The following is a 27,989-nucleotide window of genomic DNA, read 5'->3' on the forward strand; positions in this document are numbered from 1 at the left end:
GCACTGAGAAGAAAATTTCTGTTTGCCTTTTAGAAAAAAACTACCATTAATCATCAAACATTTAGATTACAGAGAGTCTGGATAAGGTCTGTTAAATTATACCTCCTCTTCCATCCCCCCTCCTAACCCTTGCCCCCTTCCTCCCAAAAAAAGGAGAAAAGAGGGACCTGAACTCATCAAGAAATTAAAATAATTAATCACTCTTTTTACAGACCATGGACATACCAGTCTGTCCATTTGAAGATTGGTACAAGTCCCACAGTACTCTTTATTTTGCTAATACGTTTGGCAATCAAAAGAAACAGTTAATCTGGCTGTAAACAGTAAATATATTTATTCTGCTATTAAGGCAAGGAAGCACTAATCTATAGTGAAAACTCAAAATGGATCTTTTATTGATCAAAAGATTGCATAGCCAATAAACTCTTAAAATATCTAATCATCTGAGCTGTCAGTGTAAAGTGATTATTTTTGAGAAAAAAACAAACATGTTTGTAAATAACTTGTCGTGGATTTTCAAACAAGAATCCTCTCAAACTGTTCACTGAGATATACACCAAGTGCTAAGGAAATATGTTTTTAGAAATCATTTGCAAGAGCAAAATAATCTGAGACTACTTCAAATTAACAAGTATGTAGCATTATTAAATTTTAACAGTGTCTATAAGATTTGCTAACTACATAAAGATGCATAAATTTCCTTCGCTTTCACAATATGAAGCACCAAATGTAGTATGTCCAAAATCTGACTGATTTTGCAACCCTCAAGTGAGTACTCGATATTTCTACAATGGATTGATTTTTACCGTGTCCCTCAAAAATAAAAAGTATGTTCAGCAGAGAATAAATGACCTCTTGATAAACCAGTAGTTTAGTTTGCCAACATCTAATAGTTGTCAACGTGCTTACTAAATAATGAATAACAACATGACTTTCTCGTTACAGTTTTATTCTTTTGAAACTCTTCTCCCTGCTCTTTTAGTCATTTTATGGTAAAATGTTCTTCTTTCTTCCTTTTTATTGCACAGTGCCTGTTGGGAGGCTGTGTTCTGAGGCCTGTTGTTGACTGTGTAGGGAGGATAGTCGTCAATTAAATAATAACTCTTATTACAATTACTTATGCTGTAACTGAAGGTTCAAGCCATATGCTGCCTACGATTTTAAACTATACCTTCAAATTATGTTTTTGTTAAATAATGTCCTCTTTTAGCATTCTGTTTTTTTATGTAAACACTATATATATTTATATAATGACTTCAAATGAAGTCCATATAACTACAAACTAATATTTTACAGAAATGGAGACTCTCAGAAGCAGGAAACTACCATTGGATATCCCAAATCCACTATTTTCATCTGCAACTTTTTGCCTTAGCAAGAAGGAATGTGATAAAAAAGAGATACAAAATTAGAGGGCTGTTTTGGCTCTTTTATGGCTCTTTTTCATACTCACAATAAACTAAAAAATAAGTGCATCACAGATATGAGAACAATTGAAAAACCCGAGTCTGAATTCAAACTCCAATCACCTAATTTGATAAAGCTGAGACTTGGGTCTGAACTTTGCATCCTGAAAATGTTTAGTTTTGAAATATTAAATTAGTTTTAATCCTAAGCAATGAAAACCTGCCACCTTTCTATGCTGGTAACAATATACAAAGGCATAAGCAATATAATCAGAGGAAATGCTGCTTTACTATTTCCCCTCAATTTGACCTTTGCTAGCATGCATGAATCAAATCAAGCTCTTGAAGATTTTGCAGACCTGGATTAACATATTTGCAAGGCTCAGTTGGATTTCCACGAAGAAAGCAGATATGGAAAGAAAAACTCTTTGTTGTTTATGGAAAGTCTGATAAACATGTGGTCAACACCTGGATTTTAAAGGGATTCTATTCCTTGCTCAATAAAAGTACACTAGCCACCTTCTGAGGCATTCAAACAATAAAACAAGATGATAGCAACAAAAAAGAGCTGCCACGTCGTTTTTTTCACCTCTTTGATTTTGTTTCATAACAATGAATCAACTTCTAAAAACAAGGGAGTAAAGTAACAGGTTAAAAATAATAATAAAAAATCTTATAAAATGTGCATTAAAACATAAGAACACATGTACCATGAGGCATACGTTTTCTTAATAAACATTTTATACTGTGAAAGTGTCATACTGGTGAATGTATTTCTACAGGATAGTGTTTAGCATCTTGGAAATGCTTGATAAATCTGTTGTATGCGAATATTGCAGAATTCATACTCACTAGAGCTTCTGTACCTTCCAGTGCCCTCCTCAGGGTTAATGAGTGCAAATTCAATCCTTTAAGCATAAAATATTGCTGTTTAGCAATATTTTGCTAAATTAGGTTGTGCTAAATTAGGATTGAATCTTGCTCGTTCTTCTGCAAGGATACATTAGGAGAAAGGGAAAAGGCATTTCCATACTAGCATAGCTCTCACGTAATCAGGAGATCCATTGGCATAGCAGCTCTATTGCAATCACTGGACTATCGTCCCTCTTTCACTTGTGGAGCAAATTGGAATTGCTGTTCTTTAAGCGTAAGGTACTCAATAAGTGTAACTCTGGCAGCAGAAGTGCCTGGGTCCAGGTGAGAAGAGGCAGACTTGCAGACAGCATGCCCCAGAACTGGGTAAACCACCGTTTGGGAGAAGGAAAATACTCTTCCCCGAGGAAGCAAAAAGTGACTAGTTCCCTTTTAAATGTCTAACTTTTCATGTTCCCATGTTGGGTGAGATGAATATCAACACTGTGCTGCTTTCTCTTCCCTTCATTATGTCTAGGAAGAGGGTTGGATACAGTGTGCAAGGCATTCTGCGCTCCTGGCTCTCAGCCACCCAAATCTAGCAACTTGCAGAGATCCATCAAGTCTTTACAATGAGCTTTTTCCTATGGGAAATGAGGAAAGGATGGTGAAAAGCTTGCTTCCATACTTTTAATATTTAACATTTTCCTAAATAGGTAAGTTTGGCAACCCTCTCTGGAACTGTAGTATTCTCTCTCCAGTAGACTAGATATGGTTTCACTCCAGCTTCAGTCGGAGAAAAACAAGCAAACAAACAAATAAAAATGAAGATAATTTTAAATTTCAAGTAGCATATTGCTTCTAAGACTTACATAGTATTTGTCAATGCTCAGAACTTTAAATGTAACATTAGATGTGAGATGCAGGCAAGCCAAACTCTTGTATGAATCTTGTTTCTAACAACTGCCGGAAACAATGCTCAAAAGTAACATTTGAGTGAAAGATTAGGAGGGAGAACTCACTGACCTCCCTGTCCGATAATGCATATTTTCATTTTGATAAAAAATTGGCACCCACACGCAAAACAAAACTCGAACAAGAAAAAATGGGTATTTATTGTATGGTATGGCAACAAATTTCCAGACAGAATCTTTACATTTGAAATAGCACTTTTCCTTTTCATCAATGCCTATTTCATGTAAAATTGCAAGTTATCTGCCTCATGTGAGAGTTTAAGCAAAGCACATTTTGGTTTCAGGTAGAATTTCAAAACTGCTAATTAAACAAAATAAGAAATAAAGAAAGACGATGTTCCTCCCCTGAGACAGCACTGCACACAAGCTCTGAAGCAGCTCAGCTGCAGCACCAAGGACATTTGCATTGTGCTGCAGATTCCTATGGCCTGATCCTACCACTTGTCAGTGTGCTCTTTTCACACTGACTCTACAGACAAAAGAGCTCACGGGGTAGACCTTTATCCAGCTCATTGTTTACCTGAAGTTTATCAATCTGAAACACGGGCTAACTTGAAAAAGCTCTATTATGGGAGAGCACAAAGAACATGAATTTTCTTTTCTGCTATTAACAGATATCATTCACTTTTACTGTATACATCAAGCTGCCAAGTAACATATCTTTGTGAGCAGAATATTTGAAGTAAGCAGCTTTCAGCAAAGAAACTATATAGTTGCCAAAGGAACAATGATTTTTATTTCATGTTTAAAGAGGGGTTTACAGACTGAAGCAAACTTGGAAAAAGAATAACTTTAATGGTAAAAACATGTAGCTGGCTGTGGAGAAAGAATAGATGCAATTATTGTGAGTTTGTTTTTAGAACCTGTCTTCTTAGAAGAGGCAAAAACTCTTCTTTGGAAAACTTTACATCGTTTCACGAATTTTGAGGTTTACTCCTGTTATAGACATATGAAAATGAATATATAGGGCATTTGCTGAAGCAGTAAAATATATTTAAGGAAAGAGAAATGGTGATGCTTGCAACCCCATATGTTAAACATGAAACAGCTCTAAAAACTATTTTGTTAAAAATAATAAAATTCTAAAAGAAGTAAATGTTGAGTTCTTTCTTTTACATTCTCATTTCTAAGGTCTTAGGAATAGTTTTGGTGGCTAAGTGAATCTTTTCATATCAACTTTATAGGCAAAAAATTACTTTTTAGAAATGGCATTCTTACATATTCCTTTAAATGAAGTTTGGTGTCATAAGAAAAAATAGCATAAGCATTGAGGATTCCCACAATGAAATTCAGCTAAAAGGAAAGATGATAGCAAATGGACCCTGAGAAGCCATACCTTGTTAGGATTTAAAAAGTTCTTGAAGTATATATACTTCAGTAATTTATTTTTACAAAATACTTCACAAGTATTACTTTCTGTCTTTTATGTTCAATGATTGTTTATCCTGGCCAATCCTTTCTTTTCAGTTTTATGAAGAACATGTTGCCCTGATTAAATTAGAAACCACACTGAGTCACATAATGCAGACTGAAATTAGGATCCACTTTTCAAAGTTCTTAACCAGTCAGCTGCAGAATATTTGCTTATATGTACATAGAGGCAATGCCCAGTGATCAAATTTGGACATGATTAACAATTTACATCTTGTTGAAATCCGAGAGATTATTTTTCATATTCAGTATTTCTGAAAGTGTTCAATGAGGCTCTAGAATCCTCATTGTCTCAGAACAAGAGGGGTAGGAGGTAGTTCAAATTCAGGACTGAATTCTACTCTGGAGATATGGGTTTATAAAGCTCAGAGGCATATTAATCCAAGAGTCCAGACACCTTCCCAGAGAAACGCACATCAAATTTGTTAGGAATGCTGCTCAGACAGGTTATGAGGGTGTGTGTGGTCCTCTTTTCATCTGAGCAAATTAATCTCTCTGTGTTAAGAGAAAATCACTAAGGTATGCGATTTTAACACAGGACAATAAAATAACTCCAGAGTTTTCTTCTAAACTTACTGACCAAACCTCTCTTAATGTGATAAATGTTTATGGATTCTTCTAATTACAAGTCTGGTTTAAAGCTAAGACAATTAGAGAATACGTCTCTCTTTCATAAAGTTTCCGAGGTTTCCCTATAATAATCAATTACCATAATGAGTTTTTTTAAAGCTGCCATTTGTCACTTTCTTAAACTATATAAACTACCCTGTATAAAGATAAATAGCTAGAGCCAGCCTACCCTCAGGCCCTCTACCAAAGACGTCCATTAAATCAAAATCAACTGGGAAACCTGTTGGATTGTATTTCAAAGTCACTCCTACTTGAGCTGAAAAAAAAAAAAAAAAAGTCTGTAGAAAACAAGTGTGACTTTATGGTAAGAAACCCTACTTTCTTAGCAGAACCTTAAGGAGGAAGAAAAAAAAAAAAAAGATGATATTGGCCTTGATTCTTGAAACTCTAAGTCAACAGGCTTGGAAGGAGAATGTGCAACTGCGTAAGTCTTGGATGTGTGTGTGACAGGATTGCCCCGCAATATGAACCAAAGCAATACAGAGATACATACTTGTCTGCCAGTTCCATGAACATGAGAACTTGCTCATGTTCCAGCAAAACAACTGGGAATCAAAACTGCTGGGAAAATCAAATGCTGTCTGTTTTTGTTTGGATTACACCTTTCTTGTTTGCCACAATGTTTGAAGATGGTCATAATTTCAGCAGCATTGAGGCAACAGCATATTTCTTGGCTAGGTTGATAGTATTGCAGAAGATTTCTCTAAGAAAATGAAATATGAGAAATATCTCATTGAGATATAAGAAATGAGATATCTCTGAGATATGCACTGCTGAAACCAGGCAAAACAGCCCAGTTCCAATTACTTCATCTTCCATCAGCCTCACATCATTCTTTCCACTCCTAAATTTATCATGCATATTCACTTAACAGTGATAACTTAGTGTCTTTGCTTAGAAGGACAGTGGTCCAAAGCATATAAACCACAGGCAATCTGGGTTTTAAAATTCTCTGAATTTTTAAAAGTTTCTTAGATCTCTGGTCAGACATATTTTGTTGCATACATAAACTGCTGAATTTTGTAAAAGTTATACCATGTATGAGCAAGAACTTCAACACTTTGAGTGCCAAAATAAAATACTAGTTGGAATAAAACTCTTAGCAATACACGAATGTTGCATTGTTGCTGGCAATCCTGGCAGAAATTGAGGATTAGATCAATGCACGAACTACACTGGTTTGATTTCATCAGGAATCCTATTAGAGAGGTTCCTTTTCTGTGAATGAAAAGAGAATTCCAAATTCTTCTTTTTTTTTTCTCTTGAAGAAGAAAATAAAAGCAATATATCCAAACAGGATATCTCTGACACCCTAAGACTATTTGCATTTTACACCTAAGCCAATGCCGTCCAAATAAATAAATATGAGAAGTTAATTACAGATGAACAAACAGATGCTTTGGCTTATGTATACTGACTGGAAATGTATTCTAAATTAGGACCTCCAGCAACAGGCAGCTGACAGTTCCTTTCAGAAGTCAGTAGCTCAAGACTGCAACTGCAATAAGATTGATCGATTTTTAGCACTCTGTGCTTAACTGAGAAATTCTCTAAGTGTATTTAATAAATATAATAAATACATAATGACAAAAGTCATTTAGCTAGCAAGCATTACTGTGAAAACAGAAATGAGCATGCTTTCAGGAGAAAATCTTTTCTTGTAAGCATTATATATTATATCACTGCCACTCTCATTCTCTAAATAAAATCAGAAATGTGTGAATATGCTATTAGATATGCTATTAGCTCAGCAAATGCCTGCTGTTTACTCAGGTCCCATGATTCTTGTCCCTCAGGCCATTCAAAAGTACTTGAGATCCCCCAGCACTCTGTCCATCCAAAAGCCTGCAGGAGCACTGTCCACCCTCTAATACAAGCTGCATGTAATTCAATATATTTGCATTTTTAGAGCCATACACTTGAACCACGTAACAGATATGAAAAATACTGATAGTACCATAGGAATTGTGTGCACATTGTTGATTTCATTTGCAGCCACCTTTGAATTTCTTTTGAAAGAAGGATATGCTTTTAGAAAATTTCAGCAGAGGAGTAGTGCTGTTCCCATTCTGTGCCATGACCATGACACAAGCCAGATACTCCCGACACAGAAGCTGCACTCCAGTGTCTATAATTATAGATCCAAAGATTTGTAAACTGTACTTGGATATCTTATGTCCAAGCTATCATTTTTCATATAATTCAAAGATTCTAGCATTAGATACATGTCTTTTAGACCATTGTTATGTGTTTGTTCATTAGCATATGTACATACGTAATTCTACATATATAGGCTGCTGCTCTTGAACAAAAATAATCTTTCCCCTATGAATCTACTTTTTCAAGATTTTCTACTCTCATTGGTTCCTTAAGCAACACATCTCTATCTGGCATTTTTTTGGTTGTATAGATCTCTTGCAAAAAAAAAAAAAAAAAAAAAAAAAAAAAAAAGTGAAAATATCTAAGTATAATATCCTAGGGGATTCACAAACCATATGTTTCTCTTACCACCTTTGGGCCTTGATCCAGTAAGGCTATGTTTTCACTATTAGATTAAACATTCCTGGGCACTGAAACATGATCATCTATACAGTTAAATTTTGAGATTGGCTTTGGTATGATTTTGGCCTAGACCATCCAGAATTTCCTTTGAAAATTTTCTCCAGGCAGTTAGGTAGTTAGTTACTTAGCTGAATGCAGCTAAGAGAGTTTGAGGTATGGATACATGGCATTCGGTGGAAGCCTAGTGTAAAAAATATGCTCTTTAATTTGCAAGCATTTGATACAAGTATTGTAACAAATTGTAAATTGCATTGTAAGTATTACAAGTATTACAATTTACAATATTTATCTTTAATTTACAAGTACAGATATAGCCTTAGAGTTTCAACAGCATGTTAATACAATAGACTTATGAAAATGGTAGCAATGAGGAGGGTACAGCGTTGCTGCCTTTCTAATTTCAATCATCCAGTCCAAGAGCATTACAAAGGTAGATGAAAACAATTCTAAACAAATTTTTAAGAAATTATATAAATAGGGATTCTTAATTAAATAATTATTATATTTTGACAGATATTTGTCATGCCTCTTACTGTAATATTTTAAAATAACACAAATACAATTCTTTGTTCATATTTTTGAAGCATTAAATGAAGTAAATTTGAGTCATTGGAAATCCCTAGAAAAGCAACAGCACCCAGGGTTTGTTGAAATGAAAACCAGCTGTTGGCAGTAGTAGAATGGTTCACAACTGCTCAGAGAATATTTTCTTCATTTCAGTCAAATAGGTTCAATTACTAGCTCACAGAAGGTGAGAAACTGGCTGGGAGTTAAAAAAAATTATAAAGATTTGTTTTCTTTCTCCAGTCTATTGTAAAAAACAGGCGTAGGAGGATGAGATCTGCTAATTCTAAAATCGTGGTGATTATGAGAGCAAAAAAGCAGCGGTTCAGTCCCCCTCTCTAGATAAGTCTATAACCCTTGGCTCCAGGGTTCATCTTTCGGTGATCCAAGGCTTAGTTTGATGCAGCACAACTTGGTGACCTTGGCTCTATTTTACTGAGAAATTGTTGTTAAGGTGTGAGAAAATCCATGAGTTAAAACCTTAAAAGATAAAAAAGTAAAAACACAGACAGAAGTGAAAATGTGGAAATGGTGACAGCAGCTCAAGGAGCCAAAAAAGAATACTGATAGGATATATAAAGCCCTAAGGCAAAAAGTAGAGAATGGGAAGTCAGCAGCTCGGCCATGCAGAGGATCAGCTGAGGATCCAAGAGCAGTGGAAGTTGCTGCCTCTCTACCCGGTGGACCTCCAGAAACTCATGAGGCATCTCAGGGGAAGGTGGAAAGAAAGTGAGTATATTAAACCTTAGTCCAATAACATGTTGAGCCTAACTAACTACTGCATGTATTAGCCTGGAAGTAATTGCTGTATATTTCAGAACTGTGTATATCCCTGCAGGATATACGATGTTTACATATTCTACAAAGTTTTTCTTCCCACATGACAAAAAATGCCTGAACTAAAATGACCTAGTGAATGAAGGCTACAAGCTGTTTAAAGTACCAATCCAAAATGCAAGTTTGATAAATAAATTTATAAAACCATTTTTTTAACAGAAATTTAATGCTGTTTTACTCAAATTAAAAGTTAAAATACTTAACGGAATTTAACAGAATACTGTTTTCCAAAGAATCTAAGTGTAAAACCTAATATTCATCCAGTTGAGCCAAAATTGGAAACTGTAAAGAAGGAAAAAGGATGCAAATGTACTTTCATTTCAACTTGCCTAATCATAAACAGAATAAAATATTAAATTGGTTTGATAAGTATGACCAACACTGACTTAAGAAAAATGAAGCTTATACTTCCTTCTTGCTCCCCCTTATCTAAATTACTTCTCTAAATTACTTCTCTAAATTTAAATGCCACCAAATTGTTAACGCTACTGAAAATAGAACTGATTGCCCTTGACTTGTTAGTTTGGGGGCTTTTTCTTAAATGCATGTGTATCATCTGGAGAGGGTTGAGGTCTGGTAAGTCCCAAGTCCCAAATGGAGAAAAGGTTTTCCTTACTAGCTAGAGGTCCCACTTCCATGTGAGGAATTTGATGAAAATTTTGCTGAAAGCCAAAAGAATTTAGGTTCTTATGGGATATTTTTTTCCTATTTTGGAAACTAAACATAAATTCCTGAAACACCAAGATCCAGATTCATAAAAGCACTTCAAATTTAAGCTAAAACCCAGAATCTGATCCTAAAAAATGTGACTCCACTGCTATACATACCCAAAAGCAGACAAACACCACTGCTGTCTTAGGGTATTTTTTTTTCCCATTAAATATTTTTTTCTTCAGATCTACAAAAAAAATGCAGAGAACCAAAATGAAAATGAGATTTCAGGCATACTTGCATATACAGCTTTGAGCAGAGAATTTATGTATTATTACACCTTGTTAATTGAAGGATTTATGGTCAGTTATTCTCTCCACCATTTTCCTATAAGGCCTTTCCTAAATCAATTAATCTCATTGCACTTTATAGGATGCATGTTTCACAAAGTTTCAGTGAAGTTAAATAGATAATAGATGATAGATTTAGAGGTCTTTATATAATAACAGGCAAGTGATTTACATACAGAAAGAAGAAGAGAAAAAAAATCTCACTTTTGCCATGGAAAATTGTTCTCGAGTTTGTTGCTGTTTTTTTAGTTAAATATCTCACCTTGTCTGGGTTGTGTTTCCTTATGAACAGCAATAGAGAAACAAATAGGAGAAGATGTGAAAGAGATAAACTCACGTATAACACTGAATAGAAATCAAACCATGAGAATTTGTGAGCCATCTGCCTACCTATGTAGTTGAAATTCTCTCAGGAAATAAGATCACATTTAAATAAGAGAAGGGACTAAGAGGGAAATAAGAATTCATCAAGATGAAAGACTTGAAGTATTGTAGTTATCATATAGGCTGAAAAGGCACCAAAAAAAAAAAAAAAAAAAAAAGGAAGGAGTTGAGGGATTTCCAGGATTCCAAGAGAAAAATGAGTGAATGTAACATGTGGAAGAATTGTTAGGAAGCTATGAGGAAGAGAGTTTCAGATTTTTAAAGACATTGCTAAAAATACACCCTCTTCATACTTTTATAGATGTTTCTATTCCATGGTGTAGTACCTAAGGAAAGTAACTGCTGATCCATGCTCACACATTGAATATATTGGAAAATAAAAAAAAAAAAAAGAAAAAAATGTATTTAACAAAATGGACGCATTATTGATTACATTAAGATGAGATTTCCTGTGGAAAATAAACATATCAGGTAGGTTTCTGTCACTGTATCAAAAAGGTATGACAGATAATTTTACATTTAGGGTTATTTTCATAAGGGTAAGGAAATCTCATTTAAAAAAAAATCAAAAATATGATTTTAAGATATAAAACAGTCAATTATATTTCACATAGATCTCACACTGGCTGTGTAATTGCTGTAGACAGACAGTTACATACAGGTCCAGAAGTCTGGTTTTGAGCCTTAGCATAAATTTATTTCAAAGGAAAAATCTCTGCATGACTATGTTAACATCAGAAAAAGGAATCAAAAACAAGTGGATGCAGTACTGACGCTATCATCGTCTTGTATCCTGTTTTCTGCACGTACTGTATGACTTAAGCTTACTATCAGATTGATAAATTGCTTCATCTTGACAATGTCCTTGAGCAGAATTTTTAGGGGGCATGTGTTTAACTATAAGCATAAAGATAAATGTTAAATTCAATATTTTAATACCTTCAGAAATAATACTGAATTTTCCATATTCAATTTAATATAAATGATCATATCCCACTTCATCATGTGAAAAAAAAAAAAAAAAAAAGGATTTTAATGAACATACAAAGCACCTATGATAGGTGCTAAGCCCTACATAGAAAAGGCCATACAATTTTGGACTGTTTGGGTTAATGATAAGGTTCAGAATCTATTTGGAAAGAAAAGAGCTTGAAGTGTTCTACAGAATAAAATACATTCTTTGGCAATGACTTATACAGAACACTGGGCTTACAGAAAAAGCACTGGTCCAGATAAATAACTTCTTTATTTATGTCAAGAATTTTTAAAATGCTACATTTAATTTTAATATCATGATGAGAAGTATTTCTCCTGCTTGATAGGCCTCATTACACTACACTGAATATAGTGTTTGCCTTATTTAACAATTTTTATCAATCATTTAACAATGGATTATGCACTCAATGTTGATAGAAATACAAGTAACAAAGGCACAAGGGTACAATCGACTAGGAAAAACAATTTCTGTCTTGGTTCATGATAATCCTACTACAGTGAAATAAGGAAAAATCTGTCGGTATTAAATATAATTAATAAATAATAATTTAAAAATAGAAATAAATATTTCATAACTTATATATAAATATATAATATATACATAATATATAATATATACATAATATAAGAATAAATAGGTCAATCATAATTTATGAAAGCCTGAATATATCTTAATTCAGAAGAATAAACTTTCATTTGTTGCACAAAGATATGTCTTTTTAGTGTGGGGAATACTATGAATTTGGAGAGCTTAAATGAATTTAGAAAATCCCTACTAAAGGGAACGTTTAAGTATAATATTTGTTTGAGGCATGTCTTTAGCTTCTGTTGACTTTGACTTTAGCACTATGTAAGGATGCTTTTCTGAGTCTATAATTGAAGAATCTTTTGATTTTTGGTGGCAAGACAAAGCATAACAAACGTACAACTGCTCAGCTTCATTGTCTTTGAAAGATCAGCTCCATTAAGAACTTAAATGAAATACACTTAATGAAGTACACTGACATATTACATATCTTCCATCAAAATTTTAAATCTAGGGTTTCAACCTGGCTAATCTAATATCCCAGCTGACTATAATGTATCTAAAATTCTTCAGATTCTCAAGCATTTGCATAAAGGCCTATTAATTACTGTTCCTATATATTGGTACCAATATTTGCTAATGCTGATCCCTATAATTTTATTAAGTATCAGTACTTAACCAGAAAACAGGTTAAAATATCTACCTCTGCTTAAAAGAGAAATTAAAAAGGCATGAAGATTTCATGCAATACTATTGCTGTTACTGCAAGTTGCTGAAGTCATCAAAGCATAATGAAAGTGTTTCAGCTATGATGACAAGCAGTCTAGTAAACTGATTATAAAACTGTTTCCTTGGAGCTTCTTTAGTCTTGCAAAGTCAAATCATGGTGAAGATCCCATCAGTCCTGTAAACTGAGATGAGCTAAATATTCTGGATTATGTTTATTTCCACAACAACAAAGAGCCCACAATGAATTGTCTGTGAAGCACTTGTGATTCCATATGAATAATAAAAAATAATATAAATATTCAGCAGCAATATACCCTGGCAAATGGAATATTTTTGTTTTCCATTAGCCCTTTTAAACTAATTAATGAATTAATGAGTGAAAAGAAGCAATATCAGACCTCAGTAGACTGAAGTGAGGTCACTCCAGTGCCATTTCCAATTAATGTTAGCATTTCATATGCATTACATACTATTGAATGCTGAATCTTTGTGAATTGGGAGTATTTAGTGGTTGGAACAAGAGACCAAGAACCCAGCCCTACTCTTTGTTCTTCCACTGGCTCCTCTTGTCTCCTTGAGCCAGACACCAAAGGTGCTGACTGCTAGGACTGTATTCTCCTACCTGGAGCAATGATATGAGGCATAATCCACCAATAACCTTAAAAACACTGGAGTATGGCCCACTAAAAGGAACAATAGAAGTGCAAATTGTGGGTTTTTTTTTTTTTTTTTTTCTTAAGTCTGCATATAAATAGACTACATGCTTGGAAGACAGTGGATGTGTTTTTATGAGGCTATTGACACCCAATACTACCAGCTTGTCATGTAGAAGGACTACTAGAAAATAAAATGATTAGTGCAACTAGGCAGCAAAAAAGAAACTTCTCTGTGGTAATTTTTCAAAATGTTGCATGGGGTTTTAACTATGTGACTCTTATTGACTTAAATGGAGTCACGCAGCTAAAAACCTATACAACACTTTGAAAATGTATCCCTAAGTGTTTTGTCAATAATCGTATGTAAGTAATAAAATGGGATTCATTCTTTTCTGCTCAAGACATATAAACATTATGTTTATATCAGCACAATTACCGACTTTCTGTAGCTTGATAGCTAGTCTTTAGTCATACTATAATTGGCATCCTGATCGTATAATGTCATTTTAAAGTGTTCTGAAGAACACACATTATATTATTAGATTCTTGCTGTGATAGAAGTGCAGAATAACTATATCATAAAAAAATCAGCAATGCTTACTCTAAAAATCATTCTCTATTCAAAATGCATTATAGATCAGGGTCTAGGTAACAATTTTCTAGAAACATTTCCAAATTATAGAAACACAGCTAATTCCCAAAGAAATACATCTACTGTATACTGCCTATACGCTCAAAAAAAAAAAAAAAGCACATGGAATGACAATGAGAAGATTGTCTCAGCTGCTAGAATGGAGAATTACTACACTGTCACAGATTCGTAGGTTATGCTTATGCTGAGTTTCCAAGAGAAAAAAAAAAAAAAAAAAAAAAAAACTATGTATTTCGAGTGGATAATAGCCTTTGGCTAATTATTTTGAAAAGTTCTGGTTTTGTCGTATGTCTCGTTAACCATATTCATTACTGATATGTCTATTAACTGGCTCTGGCCCTTATCCTTAGGTGATTTTGAGATGATAGACAAGTCAATCTGGGACTTGTAAAATGGATTGTTCTTGTCATGGTTATCGAGTTACAATCACAACTCAATAATTAGTTTGATATTTCTCATTGATTGCAAAGCAGGTCCTGAGCTGTAGCTGACTCTCAAGCTACGAAAGAGAATTTGTTTTTAAGCAGAAAGAAAACAATTCTAGCACTGGTGATTCATGACACGTAAAGAAGAACGCTTGAGGAGAACCGAGGTTTAGAAGGAGCAGAGAAGACAGAAGCTATAATAATATATATTCAGTTGACATGAGGAGGAAAAAAACATAAACATATCAGCTCACGGGATAAGTTTTCATAGCAGCTATCCTCAACATAGTCATGAGAGCATAGCATAGAACATTTCACAGTGTAATATGAGCTATGGAATGATTACAAAATTTTAATGAGATATTAAATACAAGTGGGCATATTTTTTATTTAGTTTGTTGCACCGCTCATAAACAGAAAATATAATCCTTGGAATCACTGTTTCTAGTAATGCAAAGTCAGAAAAAGAATTAGAAACTTACAAACCCTTGCCAATATATGCTAGCCTTGACCTACTATTACAGTCTGCTTCTGATGAGCAGAAGCTGCCAACTGTGCTAAGTTACATAGTGATTTTATGAGGTGGACAAATACCTACTAGAAAATACAATGAGATCATCACAAAAAGCTTATTGTGCTGGAAAGGCTAGGTATTTTATACTACATCTCTTAGTACTCAGAATATAATAGCTCAGCATTGAAGAATAAAATGGAGAAAGCACGATTAACCAAAGGGTAGTAGGCCTGGTTATATTTTTCAGTACATTAGACCATTATCACATATGGAACTACTCTTATAGAAGTCTGGAAAATGAAAGATGTTTGCCTGAAAATAAAATAAGAAGGATCCAGTGTTTTGACTTTCCAATAAAAAAGGGGGTTTTAAATCTTAAACAGCCGCAGTAAGCAACATTATGTTAATAGTGCTGCTCATAAATATTTGCTGTGGTTTCTATGGTTTGATTATATTCTAATTCTGAAGTCATTGACATATCCCCTGTGCTAAAGTTTTTTTTAAAAAAAAAAAAAACTGAAAAATCCATATTTTGTTTAACAGCCAATAAAATGCAAAAAAAAAAAAGCACTAGTTTGATCAAGTGAATTACATCCAATACTCTAAAGTGAAGGTGTAAATACATGGTTATTCTGCTATTGAAACATCGGAAGCTGGTGAGGACAGCCTGGGCCATGCACATCTGTGCCCTGAACAGCTGCTCCTAAGGCCCACTGTCTGCTGCCTCCTTAGGAGCAAGGACTATTGATCTACCACTCTTATCCATTACTGTTGATAGATGAACATGGTAAGTACATGGAAATACAGGACTGCCACATGTGACGATTGTCTCTTTTTTTGAGGAATAAATCATGAACCAGTTACCCATCTCTCACTTATCTATGACTTTTCTCTACAGAAAATGGGTTCAGGCTATCTTAAAGACGATTGAAAAACTGTCTTTTTAAAAATTTTCTTTCACCTCTTCACCTCACCCACCAAGGATTTTCAACACTCTGTACCAAAAAAGTTTTTTATCGCAAATAGTTTGTTGCATTCTTGTATATGTATATATAAACTCCATCTTTATGGGCAGGATAATCAATGCTGAGGATAGACCAATACTATATGGCTCCTGATACTTTGATGAAGTCTGGAAGTAGTTTACAAGTAAGAGTAAATGGGATAATAATTCAATTTTTTTCCTTCTAATATTTTTTATATATATTTGTGGACTAAACAGGTTTTATTAAACTACTGATTAAATAATAATTTAATGTCTATCCAATTTGTCATGATGTTTCTAACCTTATTACAAAGTGTATCATTCTTGCAGGCAGTAGTGTGTACAGTTTATTGAGCATTCTTAAAATGCCTTACCTTTGAAATGGTATTGCAATAAGTGTTTCATAATCAGTTAATGTCACTACATAAGAAGTGAATAGAGTTTTAACATTATTATTTTTTTCACAAAATGACCATGTAACTGCATGTGAAACCCACTATTTCTGAATGGTATTATATAAAGAGTTGATAAAATAGAAGATGAATCTGCTAAGAGTTAGTCTCATCAGCTGTGAATTTATTTGCTTCCTTCCTAGGATTCCTATGCTGCTGCCAGCAACTGCTGCTCTAGAGGCAACACCAGTGTTAACCTGAAGTCTATTCAAGGGGATGTGTCAACAGCCACATGAGACTTGGTTTAACCATTTGAGTAATTTTCTTCTCCAACAGTTTCTGCAGCCCACACTCAAATCCATGCTGCTGAAACTGGTGGCAACCTGTGCTTTCAGTAGCTATTATAAAAGCTTCTGTAGCTATTTCTAAGAAGTGAGCTGCTGTCACTGCAGTGTTAGTATCACTTTTAAGGAAACATGGATTAACCAGAAGGATTCTGAGTGAGTGTATTTCAGACACTACAGACAAGCGCAGAGAAGAACAATTGCAATATAAATTATCATAAATCACCTAACCTGAATAGGCTTCAGAGCTTTGCTACAGACTAGGCTGGTGCTTAATCATTTCAGACAACATATTTAGCACAAGTCAATGCACACACCCACTGTCAAATTCACTACAGGTGTAAGCAAGTATGACTTTGATTGAGTTGTGCCTGCTTATATTAGATGTGCCCAAACTCAGAATGCCCTTCAGCAGGTGTAGTTTATGGTGTACCATGTGATCTGTCTTTTGCAATAGCATAAAATAAAAATAATACAACAAAAGATTGTGCTATGTAAGAAATGACCATAATCTGCTGTTAGAGAAGTATAAGAGTTGTTATACAGGTCTACCAAACGGCTTCTGCTGCCTTTCTTTGTAACACATAAGAGTTCTGACAAGCCTGCCCTGATAAAGACATTCTCTACTCCTTCATTCCCTACATCTTCATTCTCTGCTCCAGCCCTCTCTTGCAGGCTGTTTTCTCACTGCTGTTAATGGCTGAATGAGTAGTGTATCCATGCTTCAATCTACAGTTCAATATCAGCACAAATCTACCTCCAGGAGCACCTGAAGGTAATGGTACATAGACCTGGCTGTGAAAAACAGCTCTTCAAGCATGGATATGCTTTCCATTCTGCATACCTAGAGTGGAAGAGGCATCTCTAACAATGGCCTGGGACAGACAGCTTAATCTGCAGAGCTCGAATCTCTACATTCCTGCTTTGATCACCACGTAGGCTAAAAAGACCCTTGCTCCTCAGGGAAGAGAGACAAGAGAGCCTGTGTGTCTTAAAACTATGCCCTTGCTGGAGGCTTTGGTGTCAACTGGAGGAAAACGATATGAAAACAAAATAGACCTGCTTTTATTCAACTATTGACTGGATGAAAGACCAGTCTTTAACAACATCTAGTAAATGAGGTGAAGCAAAGAGAAAGAGGTTTCTTGCACCCTCTCCCAGTTCACTGTGTGCCTAAGCCACTTTATAGCCTGACAAAATCAGCACTTATTTCTAATATAGAAAATACAGTGTGAAATTACATTAAACTAATTGCATAATTAGGGTCCATGGAAACAAGAGCATGAGTGGATGAGTTACAGTTCAAGAGAACCATGAACCACCTGGATTTCACTGTTGGGTCATGCATTTAAATCCACAGAGCAGCCCCACACTAAATACCATTTTGTTAAACTGTAAAGCCACTAATTGTGAAGAAGATAGCTTGTTTGGGTCAAAAGCCAACTGAAACAGAGACTAATATAATTCTGTGATTGGAAGGGCACCAGGGCCGTTGTGGATGGTAGCCTGTGCCCTACAGACCAGTTTGTTTCCCTGTGGCTTGATTTTGTTCCTGGAGACAGAAAAGTGCTAAAATATTATGAGGGCTTTGACTGGCTGTTAGTGCCTGTCTTTCTTCCATCCATTAACACTCCCTAATCTGAGAAATGCACCCGCCCTATAGGTTCCCACACCGCACACCAGTTATGCTGATTAGAAAATTCACGCTTCAGTATTAGTGCTGATTAGAAAGGTTTTCCTGTACTTTATGCAGTTGTTGAATATTCATCAACAGTATCTGGTTTAAGAAATGATAAATAGCATAGGAAATAATTTTATAACTACATCAAAAACTTATTTGTAGTGTTCAGCAATGTCCCCCTACAGCCTAGTTTATAAACAAATTATCTGAATTATTAATTTATCATGCAGGGACTGTAAAAAAAGAAAAAAATCCCAGTGGGTTATTACAGCCCTTCACAGGAAATGCATATCTCCTGGCACTAATGACATCATCAATAACAAGAAGTTTATTTCCAAAGAACTCAAAATAAAATTTAATTAACTGTAGATGATATTTTCAAATTAAATATGAGTTAAGGGGGTTCAAAATCGGGATTCATATAACAGTTCTAAAGTAAATTCATCTTCAAGTGGATTAAAACCAAAAACAACAATCACAAAAACCCTTTTAAACTCACAAATAAAAATAAAACCTAATGGAATTATTTGTTCCATCTCTGACAATATGGAAATGATTTGCTTCTGCCTGGAATCCCATTTGTTCAAAAGAATCAGCAAGAATGCTGGTGGATATGGAATGCAGCCTGGCTTCATGGTGCTGGGGCTGCGATGAAAAAGGAAATCTTCCAAATGAAATCCCTACTTTCCCCTATTTCGGCATTTTTTCTCTTTCTGTATGACAACAGCACACAAAGTAAAAAGAGAGTAATCTACACTGCATGATGTCTGCTTTGAAGTTGTCTTTGAAATAGCAAATCAGACATACCAGACATATAATAGAGAACAGGACTACTTGGATTTCAACAGAAATTTCCTATATTTGTTACCAAAAGGCAAAAGAAAAACAAAAAAAAAATGAAAATAAAAACAAACAAACAAAAAAGGTACCTTATAAAGGAGCTGTAGTGAAGTTAATATATGTGGCAGCATAGAAAGTATTTGATTGGCATATTGGGGAGAGAAATAGATGGGGGGAAAATATTAAATCAAAAAGAAAAAACGTAAAAGTAACTCCAGAGAAATGATAGGTATGTGGGAATTCCTCAGCCTTCAGGAAAAGGTCGAAGATAAGGCTGTTGATGTATGTGTTAGCCACTTGAATATTGAGATATATGGATTATTCAGTGCCAGCTCTTTTTTATTATTTCTTTTAGATAGATTATATTTGTAAAACAAAACAAAATTACCAATGCATCTTTCAGGCTGAGATGCTTATTGAATAAGTATAAAGCAATCCTATTTGATGCTGTAACATCATTCTTTGTAAAAGAAGGACTTCTGCCAGAATGAAAAGAGTCAAAAATTATACTGCTATATTTCTTTCCAATTTTCTTTCAGCTGGCTTTGACTGCATATTCTTCCAAGAAACATTCTGTTGACAGAAGCAGCAGAGAACTTGGATGGTGATGTTTTCTACTGTGAGTATGACAGGAGGTGTTAATTGCTTCTCCAAAACACCTTCTCCTGATTAGACTGGAGTAACAAGAATGCACACTTGAAGGTTTCAGATCTAAAATTCCAGGCTTGACCAGACAATTCCCATTTCCCATTTTTTCACAGTCACCTTTCAGGGCATGACTGCTGTGAAATGATAGCAACTCAGATATTTTAGTTAGATGATCACTCTCCAAAGTTTGTCTTAGTGATGATGACAAAAGCAACTACCTGTGAACCAATGGCTAAAAAATAGCTAATTTCCTTTTATGATTTATGGAGAAATCTCCAAAGTGCTATCAGAAACAAGATCCTGAAGTTAGACATTCTAGAAATCGATAGTGTGGGAAGATGAGAGGAAATGCAATTACAGAAGAGGCTAATTTCTTATGTAGAATTTAAGAAACTAATTTTATTTTTAGAAAAACAGCATAACAGAGTAACTGTTTTGTGAAAAGCTGAGTAAAAAGGACCTTTCATGAGGCAGTTAAAGTCTAGTCTACACAGAGTCACCACAGTTAGGTAGAGATGTGTAAAAAGAGAAAATTATATGTAATCATAGGCACAGACCAAATAGCTGAGGTGAAGACAGCTGATAAAAGCTGAATTATAAAAATGCAACAAACAAACAAACAAAAAATATAATCAGGTGTTATTTTAATTGGCAGTGAGGCACTTACCTTGGAACATTGCAGTCACTCTGTGAGGCACTGTGTCTGCAGAATAACAAAATGTTGTTTGTCTTAAAGATCAAATCATTTGTGATTTCACTGTGTATTTTTGACATCCTAAGGCCCATAATTTATATTCCAAAAATCTGGATATCATCAAAAAGCCATTTCATATTCTTGCTATTCCTTCAATCAGGCTGATTTTATTAGTTAGTTACCTAAGCCCTTAGAAAGAGAAAATGCCAATAGCCTGGGACAGACAACATTATTTTCTACTGCTTGCATAGGTTGTGAGAAGCTGTATTTCACAAGCTTACAAAGCTAGCAGGAAAGAAGGGATATTTCCCCTTCCCAAAAGTGTTCTAACTTGTTTCTAGGACTATGATTCAAACACTGAGACTGAACACAAAAACCTAAGGTAGAATACAATAAAGCTCTTTTATGTTCCGAGAAGCTAAGTAATAGGTCTTTTAAGAGATATTTATGTCCTCTCTTGAAACCTGTGGATAACGTAAAGATATCAGTGATATTCTGCAAATAATTTCTTATTTGGCATTGCAAACATTGTGCTATGAAGCAGCTTTGGATTCCCTGGTGGAATCTAAGCCCGCAGTGTGCAACTTTCTGCCACGGCACTGCCTGCCTCCTCTCCCTGTCAGCGAGCCCTCTCACCCAGGACTCATCCTTTCCAGCTCCTGGTAGAAAGAGCATCAAAACTGAGGTCGGATTCAGATGTGACCTTGATGTGCTACTATAATGAAATCAGTAGATATTAACATTCACTCACTCTTTTTTTTTTTTTTTTTTTGGCCAAGCGTAAGCAATACACTTGTGTCAAATTTTCACTTTTGACTTCACCGGAAACAAAATTCAACCTGAGCACCGCACTTTAAAATCCTTTTTTAATATATTTAGGCAATAAAAAGTCCATAATACAAAACTGAATTCAAGGGTGAAAAAGCAGACCATCTTGCCAGGAGTTTATTGAGATTATTATATTTTTAACAGAAAAAAAAAAGAAAAAAACTATATAGCATGTATATTTCTGCAATAAGATCCTGTGCAGTATGGATATTTTAAATACACATAGTGTACTAAAAATGTAAATTATCAAAACTACACTTCGCATAAAATAAATATTATATTGTGTGGAAGATGTTGGCATTGTGCTAAAACATACTGGAAATAAAGTGAATGTGATATTTTATATATATATGTTCATATCAAGTTTCTGTAAAAATAATGCACAGCCTCTCATTCAAGAGGTCTACAGGGAAAAAGCAGAATATTAATTTTCATCGTACTCCCTTCCAGTATTTCCATAAGCATTATGGGTCTGTTTCTACATAAAACTTGCTACATACTAGGACCACTATAGCCGAAAATGTCTCATGAACTGATCAGAAATCTTTCCATCCAAAAAGTGCCAAAAAACAAGTCACTTCAAATGGACGGTGAAAGGTATAATTACAAGTGCATTTTAATATCTGCAATGAATCCAGCTTTGAAAGCTTTACATTGTTTATATGTTGTATTCCAGTTATAAATAAAATTTTAAAAGGTGCTGTATACCTCAAACAGAACATTGAAACATCAAAGTAATATGAATATTTATTATGTTACTATGACACGTTACATTGTGGAGGTGTGTATAAATTCGATGGCCAAAAACCCCATATTCACAGAGTGTGAAATTATGAATTATTGTTTTCTTTACTCACTGAGCTAGATTAACTGTGGTTTTACATTTTCCAATAAAATTTTCACAAAGTCCTGCAGTATGATTGAGCTACATTAAAAGCAACATTTATCCAACATTCTGCCTTTTACATGAACAAAACAAATTATCAAAATACCAAAAGATACTCAAAAAATAAGGCTAGGTTAGCCTCACCTGAGACCCCGAAATATCAAATCTAGACAATCTGATGGTAGACACCTTTTAATGAAAAAATTGCTGTTTTGTTTGTTCTGATCCTGGAACTTAACCCATTCAGATTCACTTCTAGGATTGTACAGTCCTTCACGTGTCCTGTGTTCCTTTTTTATAATCCAGTTAAAGGCCAAAGGCCTCTACTGGATTGAATCTATTTCCTTTTCCATTTTAATAGTAGATTCTTTGCATCCACATCTGCAGAAGATCATTTATCACAGAATTGTTCAGGTTGGAAGAGATGCCCGGAGGTCTCTAGTCCAACCTCCTGCTCAGAGATGAGCTAACACTGAATTCAGACAAGACAGGTCCCAGACCCCTGAGGAACCCACGAGTAATCAGTCCCCAAAGCAGAATATGAATCACTAGCCCCATCATCCCAATAATCCATCCATCTTTTTAACCACTTACTAGTCCATCTGTCTAAACTGCAATGTCCTAGCTTGGGTACAAAGACCACACTAAAATCCCTGCCAAAGCACCTCTTTGACATAACTTGCCAAGATAATGTGATAAATTGTATGCCTGATATTCTTCAGTAGGAATATGTGAACACCATATTTTTAGCCCAGTCTGTGGTTTCCTGACTTTTGGGTGATAGCTGCTTTAGCTTCCAACACTATCGCATCAACTTAAGATCTTATGCATTGCAACATTCTGATTAAAATACCTCACAGTTGCTTCTGATAGAACTAGGGGGAAATCACAGAGTACAGCTGCATATTCACTGAAATTCAGAGACGAATTTCCTTTGGCTGCTCTTCCAGCCTCTTGATGACTGCTTTTCCAACCTTCTGAGTGACTGAAAGTTGCTGAAGCGCTACCAGAAAGCAGACTATGGTTTTGCACTAGTGTATTGATGCAGAGATGGTATGTTTCTTGAGGGATAGGATGCAGCTTGAAGACGTACAGGGGAAATGGAGAGTTTTACAAAACCAAGGCAGACTTCTAGAATATAAACTAAGTCACTAGTTCAAGATCCACATTTCACACTGAATCATTTACTCATCAGCAACTTCCCTGTAATCCTCCAGAACATTTAATCACATTCATTCTCAGAAAAACCTACTTATATATTTAATTGCTTGATGGATCAGGGTCTTAACCGAAAAGAGCAGAGCTGTGGTATAGTGGAATGACTAGGACACCTGAGGCTGTAGGACTCATCTCATACAACATTAGACATTTATAACAAAAGCATATATCTGAGCTCATTACTATAGGCCCTCTTCATAATTAATGGAGAGGAGTAGACACTTCTAGTGTGCAATTCATCAGTCTTACTTTTAACATCTGCTTTAGGAAGAGATGAATAACACCCTTCAGGTATATATTTTTCTCTGCTGGTTATAAAAGGGACAGAGGCAGGCATTTATATTTGGATCCTGCCCCTACCTCAAAGGACTACAGAAAAGACTGTCTACAATTTGTAGATTGCCCCTAAGTCTTCTTTTGCTCCTTTATTCCTAACCCAGTTCCTATCTGCTGCACTGCAGTCTGTAGCTCTTAGTTCACTTTCTGGTTATGCTTGCCCTAGTATCTGTCCCCAGGCAGTCAGCACTGCCCACTCACTTGCACGGATAAAATCCCTGGCACTCCAACCTTTCCCAGACCTGTGTTAGGCATCTGCCTTGCCTCTTAGACTTGAGTGCCTCTGGCACTTTACCCCTAGACTGGAGTATTAAGGCTCCTTCCCACTCCTGACCCTGATCTTAATCACAGGGTCTAGCCTGTGTTTCCATCCCACTTCCAGCCTGGTATAGCATCCCTGTCCACCCATTAGGCTGTCATCTTGAGCTTGTTTGAGGAACGGATAGTATTTGCCACATAACTTCTTCTTGCTATAAATTTCTTACTAAAAATATGATTCTGTGAATATTACAATTAAATGATAGTTAGAATAGTAAAAATATAAAGATAACACAGATCGTTAATGGAACAATGCGCTAATTAGATACCAAGCATAAGGGAAAAGCTCAGCATTTAGGCATATGTCTACCAAAAAACATGTGGTTACTACACTCAGATGCTGACCTTCTCCTGAGATGCTTCAGTTATTCTTTTAAATATTCTCTTGATTTTTTTTCTAGTTTTCTCCAAGACTTTTCTATCTTTGCCTCCAAACCCTCTCTCTAGTTTTATTTCTAATCTTTCTCTAGCATTCCTCCTCCTTGAGTAATAGAAACTGTTTGAATAGAGAAGATTTTACCATATTCCCAGAGCTCAGGCATGTAATCTCATCTCCAAATGTAATCCCAATCTCCAAACCCTCTCTCCAGCAAAATCACCTGTGTGAATTCTTCTGTTAACTCAGCAAACCAGCTGGACCATCAGCTTTATAATAACCATGTCGTGTCCAGTTCTGGGCTCCACAGTACAAGAGGGATGTGGAGCTGCTGGAGAGAGTCCAGCGCAGGGCTACAAGGATGATCAGGGGCCTGGAACATCTGCCCTATGAGGAGAGGCTGAGGGAGCTGGGCCTGTTCAGCCTGGAGAAGAGAAGGCTGAGAGGGGATCTAATCAGTGTATATAAATACCTCAAGGGAGGGAGTGCAGAGGACGGGGATGGTCTCTTTTCAGTGGTGGCCACTGATAGGACTAGAGGAAATGGCCGGAAACTGAAACATCAAAAATTCCATAGGAACTTAAGGAAAAGTTTCTTAACAGTGAGGGTGACAGAGCACTGAAACAGGCTGCCCAGAGAGGTTGTAGAGTCTCCTTCTCTGGAGATCTTCAAAACCCGCTTGGATGCAGTCCTGTGCCACGTGCTTTAGGTGTCCCTGCGTATGCAGGGGGGTTGGACTAGATGATCTCTAGAGGTCCCTTCCAACCCTAAGCATTCTATGATTCTATGATTCTATGATTCTAACCGGTTTCTGATGGGAGCAAACACTGATCTTTCAGTCAGTTCATAATTTTGTAGTGGCATCTCCTTCAATAGGTAATCAGGAGGCTCAAACTCTCAGTATTCTCAACAGAGCCATTAAGGGCACTCCCACAAAAACTGTTGATACACGTTATCATTAATTTCCTAAAAAATGATAAAAGGCTTTTCCATAGTGCTCAACAGATAAGTGTTAATTTTTAATAATTCTAATAGCAAGAAGAAGTTATACTAAATTATGTATCTTAAATAAATCAAATTATTTGAGTATTAATATATTCATTTTTCATAAAACAACAATCTAATCTCTGGATGCAAATGCAGTGGGATAAGGGCAAAAGGGAAAGACAGAAAGACACAGCTTCCTCCACCATCATGAATGATGCTGTAGCCATAATAAAACCTTCATCCCCATCCCATCACTCTCAAAATTACGCATTTATTTGCTTTTTTTGACTGATCAGTAAACTAACAAGTACAACTCATGTAAAAGAAGTGTTAGTGCGAAATTAATTGTTAGAAAGTGCTCAGGTGCACCAAATAAATAAATAAATAAAAGCAACATTATCTTTTACTGCATGTCTTTTGTCATTCGAATCTGGAGGGGCCTTGCTATTACCCTTTTCAAACCCTCAAGCATGTTAATGTTTATAATGGTGACCTAGTCAGCTTAGGTGTATCACCCAAACAGTTTCATAGAAGCAACTGAGAGAATGTCATTGAGGACTTGTAAATGCAGGGTGCTTCACCATGTCTGTGGAATAGGCCAGAGTGTGACGGTTGCAAGTACAATACACATTCTATCAGAAAATTATAAAGGTTCATGAAAGTAAGTTCTTTTTCTATACATTTCTATACAGTGAATTTCTTGCATGTGGAATATTGGAAAATATCTCCTACACTGAAATTGATAAATTGCTAATTAAATAAAACACAGAAAATTAACTTAAAACTTTCCTTTTTTTTTCTTTCATGTGATTTAAAAAATAACAGTAACACAAGATGCAGATACAAAAACAGGACTATAAAATATTATGGTTTTATGTAAGATAGCTGAAGTGCCTGACGTTGAGTTGCAAAAGCACTTCCATTTGTTTTGCCAGGAAGGAAAACAAAAAATGTGCATCACATTCACAAAATTATGAAAGGTCAAAGTTGTAACCGAGAGGCATATTATTGTCTTTTATCTTATGCACATAACTAAGAAAGACCAGCACTACACAAACAAAGTATCTTTATGAAAATTCCCCAACTTTCAGCACCCCACAAAGTTCTTCAAAACAAGTTTTGTAACAAGTTTTATAACAAAAGGCAAAACAAAATGTAGAAACAGATGTTCTTTGCTCCTCATTTGCTCAGAAAGCATTCCCAATAAATTAATTCAAGTCCCTTCCTCCATGTGGAGATTCCTCTATAAATACTATGTGTTTTATCACCAATGAAGAAACAAAGAAGTCAGATAATATGTTCATTATTGACAACAATAACAATGAAATGGAGCCATATACTTGTGAAAATCTCTATCTGGGAACGCTATAATGTAAATTTTACAAGACGTGAAAGTCTGTTTCTTTCTTAGTTCAGGCTTACTTATGTCACTTGATAAGATAGAAGATGTTTGTAATAAAAGCGATGCAGGGGATAAATCCTCAGCGGAATCACAGTGAAGGTGAAGATGGCCTGTGTTTCCACTGAACTTCATATGTTGCTTTTATGACCCTAAGAGTTATTATACTTTGCATGTTTTCTAATTTAGATTACCTGAAATCCTCCATGCAGCCCATCCACGTAGCAGTCATAACGTGAAAACTAGGGTATATTACCTTCTGTGGAGTGTGATATGAATGCATGTAGGAGTGTGGGGAGAGCATAAAAATCTACTGCAGTACCTCGTGGAGGACTATGGAATATGGAAAGAACTTGTCCTGATGCAGCCTGACCTCTCCTGCCTACGGAGAATGGCCTCCAGCCAGATGTCCCAGGGAGCAATGGTGAACATGGGTTGCCCCATGACAGCTCAACAGAATCCCGGATCAGAAGTCCAGAGCTTAAGTTTTCTCCCCGTCCTGTTTTGTCTAGCAGCAAAGGCATAATGTAAGGGATACAGTATCTTCCTCTCTCACACATGCTCACATTCAATTATGTGCTTCTCTGATAAAAAAAAGAACTCCCAATGTTTTTCTCAGATGAAAAACTGCCATGATCTGTTTTGTCTACAGTGTCATTTATTTTCAAAAAGCAGTAGAATTTTCTTCGAGATTTCTATGTTTATCCACGTGGCAGATTCACAATGTCAGTGATCTGCTTTTCTCCCTCTTATATTTAGATTTTTGGAGAAGTTCAGCATTCAGCGAAAACATGTTAAGGTGTTCAGTGTTCTTCATAGGCTGGCATAGTAACCTAGGAGCAGTTCTGAAGAACAAAATAGCTGGAGTCTGGGATTGAATGTCCACATTGTTCACTTCAATGGAGTTTAATTTAAACT

The sequence above is a fragment of the Tinamus guttatus genome, unplaced genomic scaffold, assembly GCF_059628265.1.
Source record: "Tinamus guttatus ecotype Peru unplaced genomic scaffold, ASM5962826v1 Tinamus_guttatus_pri_ptg000340l, whole genome shotgun sequence".
In the NCBI taxonomy this organism is placed as follows: domain Eukaryota; kingdom Metazoa; phylum Chordata; class Aves; order Tinamiformes; family Tinamidae; genus Tinamus; species Tinamus guttatus.